Below are 8421 nucleotides of genomic sequence, written 5' to 3' on the forward strand. Positions count from 1 at the left end.
TGGTGGCACAACCAAATTGAGATATAAAATTAATCAGCTAGAGCATATCATCTTGAAAGGCACCAAACATGTCCTGGTGTAGCCCAGAGATTACTGAGGTAGTGGGTAAGTCCCTGGAGAATGGAAAACTAGAACACCGAGGAATCAACTGTACCCACCATCTGGAATCAATAGAAGAGGAGGTGAGGCACCAACATCTGTTTGAATCCCACCTTGCTCAGCAGAGATGCCAACAGCACAATCCTGCTGCTTTTCCCATCCTGAAAGCCACCTAAGGACAGATTCAGACAGAAAGTCTGTCCTGCGGGTTTGAACTTAGCCCAACCCTAAGTAGGGGAACAAAGAGGAAAGAAAAACACAGAGGCAGGTTATGGCCCACAGAGAAATCCTTGATTCCGGTCTCTGACATATGTGCCTTCAGCTTTCTCCCAAGCCTATTTTACACACCCAGTGACCCTCCCTTTTCTGTCCAACCAGGCTGACATCAGCCCCCCAGAGATAAACCAGGCTTGGAGAAGAGGTCTGGTGGTTTCTCAGACAATTCAATTCCAAGCTTGAATTTGCAATTCTAAACCCAGAATTTAATTTCCAGGCTTTTCCCTTTGGTTCTAGAGCTGGCTGGTGATTGGGCGGGAAGGGAAAGAAATCCCAGGCAACTGGAACAGGGGTGGGGTGCCCTGGGCTGTTTTTGACAGTCCCCAGCTTTGTGTGCTCCACAGCTATCTGGTGGCCTTATTTCTCTTCCTTATTCTGCATCTGTAAAATATCCTTTTCATTCCTCCTCAATCCTAAAAGAAAAACAGGCGAAGAATAGGGACAGACTGTTCACAGTAGAGGAATCCAAATGTGAAAAGCTGCCCAGTAGCTCTCAGCAGAGCAGCAATGCAAATGAGAGAAAGCACTGGGGAAGAAAGCAGCTCTGTCAAAATCGACCCTTAGCTAGCACAGTCCAACAAAATCTCGAGACACAGGCACCCAGAACTGTCCACACAAGGCTAGCCTCCCCGACCTTCTTGGAGAGGGGTTTAGATATGTATCTAGAATTTTAACATGCACCGACCAGATAGATGACAAAGCATTTCTGCTTGCAGGTATTGGTTGATCTGGTTTGCACATTCTTACAAAAATACCACTCATAGGAGAAGACATGCAGAAGACTTGAGATGTCTGAGATGTCTACCACCTGATGGGCAGTTGAATAAACAGAGAGTACCCTACAAGTACCTGCAGAAGGGAGGAAGATGGGTGTGGCCAATGTAAAATGACTGTCAGGAGATTGGGTTTTTTTAAATATTTATTATATATATATGTGTGTGTGTGTGTGTGTGTGTGTGTGTTCTATCTGCATTTACACCTGCCAGAAGAGGGAATCAGTTCTCATTATAGATGGTTGTGAGCCATGTAGTTGCCGGGAATTGAACCCATGACCTTTGGAAGAGCAGACAGTGCTCTTAACCACTGAGCCATCTCTCCAGCCCCCCTGACAGGAGATTGTTAAGGGAAAAAATGAAATGGAGGCCAGGGGGATGGCTGCACAAACACGAAAGCCAATCCCAGACCCTCTGTGAAACACCAGGAGTACCAAAGTGGCACCTATAATCCCAGTGCTGGGGACGAGGAGGACAATCCTCAGGACTTGACTTGCTGGGCAGCCAGTCTAGCCAACAGGGGAGAGACCTGGCCTCAAAAATGAGGTGAAGGTCAAGACAGCTGATGTCTACCTCTTGAATGTACATGTACAACACACACACACAAGTCACTGATGCCAAAGTACTCTGTGTGCTGTCCTTTGTTAACTAGGAAGAAGAAACACATGGGTGCCAATAAATGAATGGGCCATCTGGCCTGGCCTACTTCCCAGTCACGTAGCCCATTACCTGCCATCTTAGTCTTGCCCTGGCACCTCCTTCTTCATCTGTGTTCCAGTGGTGACCCCTCTCCTTCTGGTTCCTACTCGAGAACCAGAATCCTTTCTCACTGGGATCGTAAGTCCCGCCTTAATTCTCCAGCCCAGCTATTAGCCACTCAGCACTTAATTTGACCAATAAGAAGGTGATGGAGAACAGTGTTTACAACATGCCAAGACAGGGGACGCTTCCTAATAATGACAACCCCAAAGTTCAGACTGCAACCAAAGCAGCATTTCAACACGCAGTGCGCAAAAACATCCAACTCGAAACTACAGAGTGAGACTGACTCAGACGCTGTGGTGTGGCTGCCGTCTGCTGTCTGCCGGCTTCGTTTTCTAGGATCACCCTAATAAACGGCCGACAAGTCTTAAAGCCATTGAGGACAGAAATCTAAAATTGGTGAGTCAGTGAGGCTGCGCTAGCTAGCTCTCTCTTTTGCCCTGCCCTACCTGGAAGGTGCTAAGAGAGAATCCTGCTTGCTTCTTGTGTCGTCACTGATGGTTGCCAGCTGACCTTGGAGCTCCTGGCTTGTCAATGTGCCATTCTGGTAGTCTGATATCATGTGGTGCTCTTCCCATGGGTCTCTCCATCTCTGTGTCCACATTTCTTTCTTCTTTTAAGGATGCCAGGCATTGGATTAGGGTCCTAATTCAGTGCATCCTCGTCTTGCTATGGTCACATTTGCAGGTGGACATGAACTTGGGTGGGGGGGGTACAATCCTACCCAGCAGAGCTTAGGAAGCACAGGAAGGAGAAGAGCTTAGGTAGCCGAGCATTTGTTCCTGGACAGGCCACGGAATCAGACATATCTGCTCTCAGCTTCTGCTCTTCATGCGCGTACCCCAAATGAGTTACAGTAGTTCTCTCGGTATTCTACGGCTGCTCCTCCTTCCTCCAATGGACTCAGTAGCAGTCACACGTTTTACGGCTGTTGGGCAGGTAAGTGAGTTGGGTCCTGGCAATCTTAGCACAATGTCTGAGAGGTTAATGGTCATTGTCAACTTCACTGGGTTTAGAGTCACCATTCAAGCACCCCTCTGGTTGTATCTATGAGGGTGTTTCCAGAAAGGACTGACTGGGAAGGAGAGGCCCACTCTGGACCTGAGGAGCACCATGGGCAGAGGTCCTGGACTGAGGATAGGGGAAAGTGAACAAGTACTAGCATTCTTCCTCTGCTCCTGCCCGAGGATGCAGTGACCTGCCTCTTACTCTGGCTGCCATGCCTTTCCCGTTGTAAGGGACTGTTACCCTCAAACTGTGAGCCAGTAAGCCCTTCCTTAAGTTTAAGTTGATTTTGTAAAGTATTTACAGCAATGAGAAAAGCAAATAACACACTGTTTAATGTGTTTCCTCAACATTTTTTTTTTTTTTTTTTGTCTCTTTTGTGTTTCGAGACAGGGTTTCTCTGTGTAGCATTGGCTCTGTAAATCAGGCTGGCCTCAACTCTCATATCCAATTGCCTCTGCTTCTGAGTGCTGGGATTAAAGGCTTGTGCCACCACTGACCAGCTTCCTCAACATTATTAAGGTTGGAAAATGGGAGTGAGAGGAACATTATTAAGGTTGGGCTATGTTGTGTCAAAGGCTTTTCTTCTTTTTCTGGTGCGTTTTATTTTCTTAAGATTTATCTCTGTGGAGGGGTTATCTGTGGAGACTAGCAAAGGGTATTGGAAGCCTAGGGCCAAAGTTACAAGAGATTGCGAGACCTCAGTGTTGGTGCTGGGAACCAAACTCAGGTCCTCTGGAAGAGCAGTAAGTGCTCTAAACCACTAAGCCATTTTCCAGCTCTGCCACCAAATTTAGGCATACAACATTGCACTCTGCATTGGTGTGCTGTCTGCTAAAGCCAATTGGGCAGTCTTCCTCCTGCCCTTGAGCTGCTGGCCACACTCTAGATAAGCCTTAACCTCCCTGCCAATGCCAGCCACGCCACCGTCCTGCCCCCCCAGGCTCAGCCAGTTCTCTTCTGCCACCCCAGCTTGCCTGGAGACTATCCCATGCCACAGTGTAACTCCCTGCCTACTTTGTCCCCTCCAGACTTCAAGGCCTGCCCCAATAGGGTGAGAGAGATGACACGCTGGTTAAGAGTGATTTTTTCAGAGGACCCAAATTCAGTCCCTGGCACCCACATATTTTGGCTCACAACTGCCCATAGCTTCAGCCTCAGGGATGCCCTTTCCTGGCCTCCATCATGACAAGTACATACACACGTTCACATAAAAATAAATTGTAGTCTCATGTGATAGTGACCGACTTTAATCTTAGCACTCAAGAGGCCGAGGCAGGTAGATCAACTTGAGACTAGCCTGGTCTACACAGAGGGCTCCAGGCTAGCCAAGGATACAAAGTGAAACCCTGTCTCAAACAAATCAAAGCAAAATCTGTACAAATAAAACAAAACCGCAAAGGAAACCCCATCATTTACAGTTAGAACACCTAATTCCCTGGTTCCTGTCATCCCCCCCCCCCCCCCCCCGCCACGGGAAGAATGCAGAGAGTGAACTATCACAACAGAACCATCTCTGATTAAAGGCCAGATGGTTGTCACAGGATGTACCTGCCACAGGAGGTCAGAGAGTGCAGGGCAGTGATGCAGGGGCACGCACCGGCTTCGGCTTTTAATGACAAACAGATGCAACGTTAAGAGCGGCAGTCTGAAATGCTGCAGCTGAACCGCATTGATTTCTCCCCTCCCCCTCCACCAGAGTGCATTTATAGAACTTATCCCTAGTCTCCAGAGCATAACCAGACCGGACATCTCCACTTCCCCACTCTTCCCTCACACCTTCTGCCTGTGTCTGGCTCTCCCAATCTATGTCTCCCACCTATGCATTCTCCAGATGCCCTGGCCTTCCTCTGCTGGGCTGCCCACTATGGAAAGGGCCCGTGGCAGGGCGTGGCTGGAGAAGGTGTGCCTGGCTGCATCGACTCTGATAGCGTCTCAAAGGCAAACAAACAAATATCATTTGAAATGATCAATGTTCTGCATAGATCCGGGAGAACTGGCTGTTCTCAATGCCAGCTCATGTTCCATTAGAAATGTATTCAATCATCCAGGCACTGAAGTCTTTTGGGTGACATTTTCATTTAAAAATCATAGTTGGGCTTGAGCCCACTTGTCTGTGACCTGAAGTATGAGTCAGGCCAGCTGGGAGCCATCACTGATAGGCTGATTTAGATTCTTCCATGGTAGCTGCCTGCTGCTCACTGTCTTGGCTTTGAGAAAAATCGTGTGCATAAAGCTATGCTTCTCAGTTACAGCTTTTTACATTTTTTCTCCCTTGGTGACTAGTGGGACTGTGCCATTGACTCATTTACCTTATGTACTGAATGCCAGTGTGGGCTCCAGTCAATTGCTGAAATTCAATCCCACCTCCATCAGGCAAAGCTCCTTGCACGCTAAAGTCAAGCTGCCTCATCTGTGAAAAGGAAATTGTGTGCTGCCTTGCCTTGGAGCTACTCGGAGCACTGTTCCAGTTTGTGTCCCTCTGTAACCCTGGCAGGTCTTGAGCTTTTGATCCTCCTGCCTCAGCCTCTTACGTATCTGGGATCAAAGATCTCTGTCAGGTCTGGCCGGACTTGGGCTCCGTAGGAAGGAGACTGTGACATGAAGGCCATGGATCGGGAGTCAGTCAAGAATCATCTTAAGAGCAACACAGAGAGACAGGCTGAGCTGTGGTGCAGTTCTGAAGAAAACAGCACCCCAATCCAGAAGATTGCAAGAACTGGGCTGGTCCATTAGCTGTTTTTGTTCAGGGGCTGGGTAGAACGGCCATTGGTGGATCAGTTCATCGGATGCGGGCTATCTCAGAAGAAAGACTGACCTGGGACAAGGTGGTTTTCTTCACTTAGTCTAGACCCCAAGACAAGATTAGTGTGCATTGTAGTGGGCTCATTACTAAATGTCTAAGCCCATTTCCTCATCCATGCAGGTTTTAATAAAAGTTCCTATCTCACTGGACGTGGCGGTGCATGCCTTTGATCCTGTCACTCAGGAGGCATGGACAGTCCAACCTCGGCAGGTTTGAGGCCAGCCTGCTCTACAGGACAGAAGGGCTACACAGACCCTATCTCAAAGCAAGAAAACAAGCCTGTGTTCTTTTGGCACTGTTGGCAGAGAAATGGGACAGATCCTGATCTCTTCTTGCAGCAGAGGGTAGAACCAGCTTCTCATTTCTGGAAGGAGATCCAAGCAGCATATCAGAGCTTCCACCATAAAGATCAAATGTGATAGCCCTGTAAAGTCATTAACATGGGACCTGAGATGCAGTGATTGCCCAATGAGCAGTAGCCATTACAGCTGTTGTTGCTTTAATAATTATTATTTACCACACACTGTGCCGAAGGATAGGGACACAGTGGTGATCAAGATCCTGCTCCTCGTCTCAAAAATTCAGCCCATTAAGTACATCAAACAAACAAGCATTTACAATGTAAACAATCAGTAGGGTGGGACAGGATGTGGATGGGTCATGAGGTTAACGTGTGTGTGCGGTGGGAGGGGGGGTGAAGGAGAGTGGTGCCAAAGGCAATACTGGGAAAAGCCAAGGTGGGCAGGTGACCGAAGGGGATGATGGCGTGGACAGAAGGGCTACCCTGGTGGAGGAAGCAGTGTGTGCGAGAGTCACGGTGCAGCAGCGTCAGCTGCGGGATGCACCAGGGAGAGCGAGGAAGACTCCCCTGCGCAGCAGACCAAGGAGAGTGGGCTTGGTGGATTCTTGAAAAGGCCTCTCTGGCGGGTGTATGGGCAAGAGGCTTAGAGACAAGATCAGAGGCCATTAGGATCCAGATGAGAGGGCAAGATGACCTGGGTAGGCTGGTGGGACGGAAGAAAGACAAGAATCCCAGGGTCAAGAAATGTTTAGGAAGTTGCAGTTGGACGGTAGGAATAAAAGGGCAGTTCAAGGACAAGGTGTGTGTGGGGTGCTGAAGAGATGACCAGGAAGTTAAGATCTTTTGTTACTCCTACAGAGGACCAGGTGCAGCTTCCGTATCTGAAACTTCAGTTTCAGGGGATCCAACACCCTCTTCGGAACTTTGCAGGCACTGCACACAAACAGGGTACATACACACAAGCAGGCTCATGCATGTAAAATAAACAAATCTTTCTTTAGAAGAAGTAGCCTACCTAGGCATGGTGGTGTATACTTTTAATCTCAGTATATGGGAGGCAGAAACAGGTGTATCTCTGAGGTTGAGGCCAGACTGGTCTACAGCCTGAGTTAAATGACAGCCAAGGCTACATAGAGTGACCATCTAAGAAAAAAACCACAGCCAGGAGGTGGTGGCGCATGCCTTTGATCCCAGCACTCAAGGAGGTGGATCTCTGTGAGTTCAAGTTCAGCCTGGTCTACATGGCCAGTTCTAGGACAACCAGGACTACACACACACACAAATCTGTCTCAAAACACCAAAAGAAAAAAAAATCACTTTGTATGTACTCTTCAATAAACATCCATTTTTATTCCTTTATTGAAGATGGACTCTGGACCCAGCCATGTACTGGTGGGTTCAGGTATAAAGAAGCAAAAGACAGACACTGATCAGTGAATCTAAAGAGTCCAGACCTTTCAATCGTACGATAAACCAGTTCTGGCTTACACATTAGTGTGTTTGGTGACAGGAATCAGTCCTTGAGTTGGTACCGTGTTAGTACTCATACCAAGGTTTTGGGACTTCAAAGTTTGCTAAGGTCTTTGGAAGTTAAAAATAGTCAGAACACTCTAGTATTTGCTACAGAATAAAAATCTGAGGGAAAGAGGCCATGCATGGTATCTTTGGGGGTGCCAGCACAGTCTCTGAATCTAACCTGGGAAATCAGGCTCATTATTAGTTCGAGTTTCTGAAGTAAGGGAATGAGTCTGCAGGCCTAAGACCCTGAATTGGGCAATATTCCCTCTCTCTCTGGAACCACTGGGAACTAAGAGGGCAATGGGATTAGGGGTCGGTTGTCATTTAAACAAAGTTGCAGGGTTTGGTTTGATCTTTCTTTTCCTAACCAAAGTCCACCTTTACCATTAAAACAAAAAGAAACAAACAACAAACCCACTCCAAATCCCAGAGTTTTAAGTTTTATGTCTTAAGGCTAATCAGGGTGTGAAAGTGTCTATCCCGGAGCAGGCCACAGCGTAGACATCACTTCATTCCTTTGTTCTTCCGTGTTCCTAAGCAGGCAGGTGGGTTTCCACAGCACTTTGTTGTGACGTCAGATCAGCATTCCAGAACTCCGGAGAAGTCCTAAAGCCCGCGAGAGAAAGTTATTAAAACGTCACTGCAGGGCTCTAGCGTCTCCGAGTGTTATCGTACTTGGGCATGGGGGCGTAGGAAACTTAAAGATGATTTAGTCCTTACACAGAGGCTGTGCAACATGCGCCCGACCCTCGTACTGCCAGCCCCGGGACATTCCACTCGGCACGAAGGAATTGCGGTGAGTTTGGAGACCAAAACCAGCCTGGGCGCACAAGGACACCGTGCGCGCCCACTGACCGCGGGACGCACAGGCCCCGGGATGT

General features: G+C 48.1%; 1 long non-coding RNA gene across 1 annotated transcript; it reads right to left on the bottom strand.

Annotated features, from left to right (window-relative positions):
- Positions 1 to 7347: 7347 nt before the first annotated feature.
- LOC129678219 (uncharacterized) lies at positions 7348 to 8414 on the bottom strand. The gene is made up of 2 exons (XR_008720329.1): positions 8261 to 8414; positions 7348 to 8146 (listed from the first exon to the last, which is right to left on the bottom strand). It is a non-coding gene; the product is annotated as an uncharacterized LOC129678219 (long non-coding RNA).
- Positions 8415 to 8421: the final 7 nt, after the last annotated feature.

This window comes from Psammomys obesus, unplaced genomic scaffold (genome assembly GCF_907164565.1).
Source record: "Psammomys obesus unplaced genomic scaffold, mPsaObe1.curated_primary_1811, whole genome shotgun sequence".
Classification (NCBI taxonomy): Eukaryota; Metazoa; Chordata; class Mammalia; order Rodentia; family Muridae; genus Psammomys; species Psammomys obesus.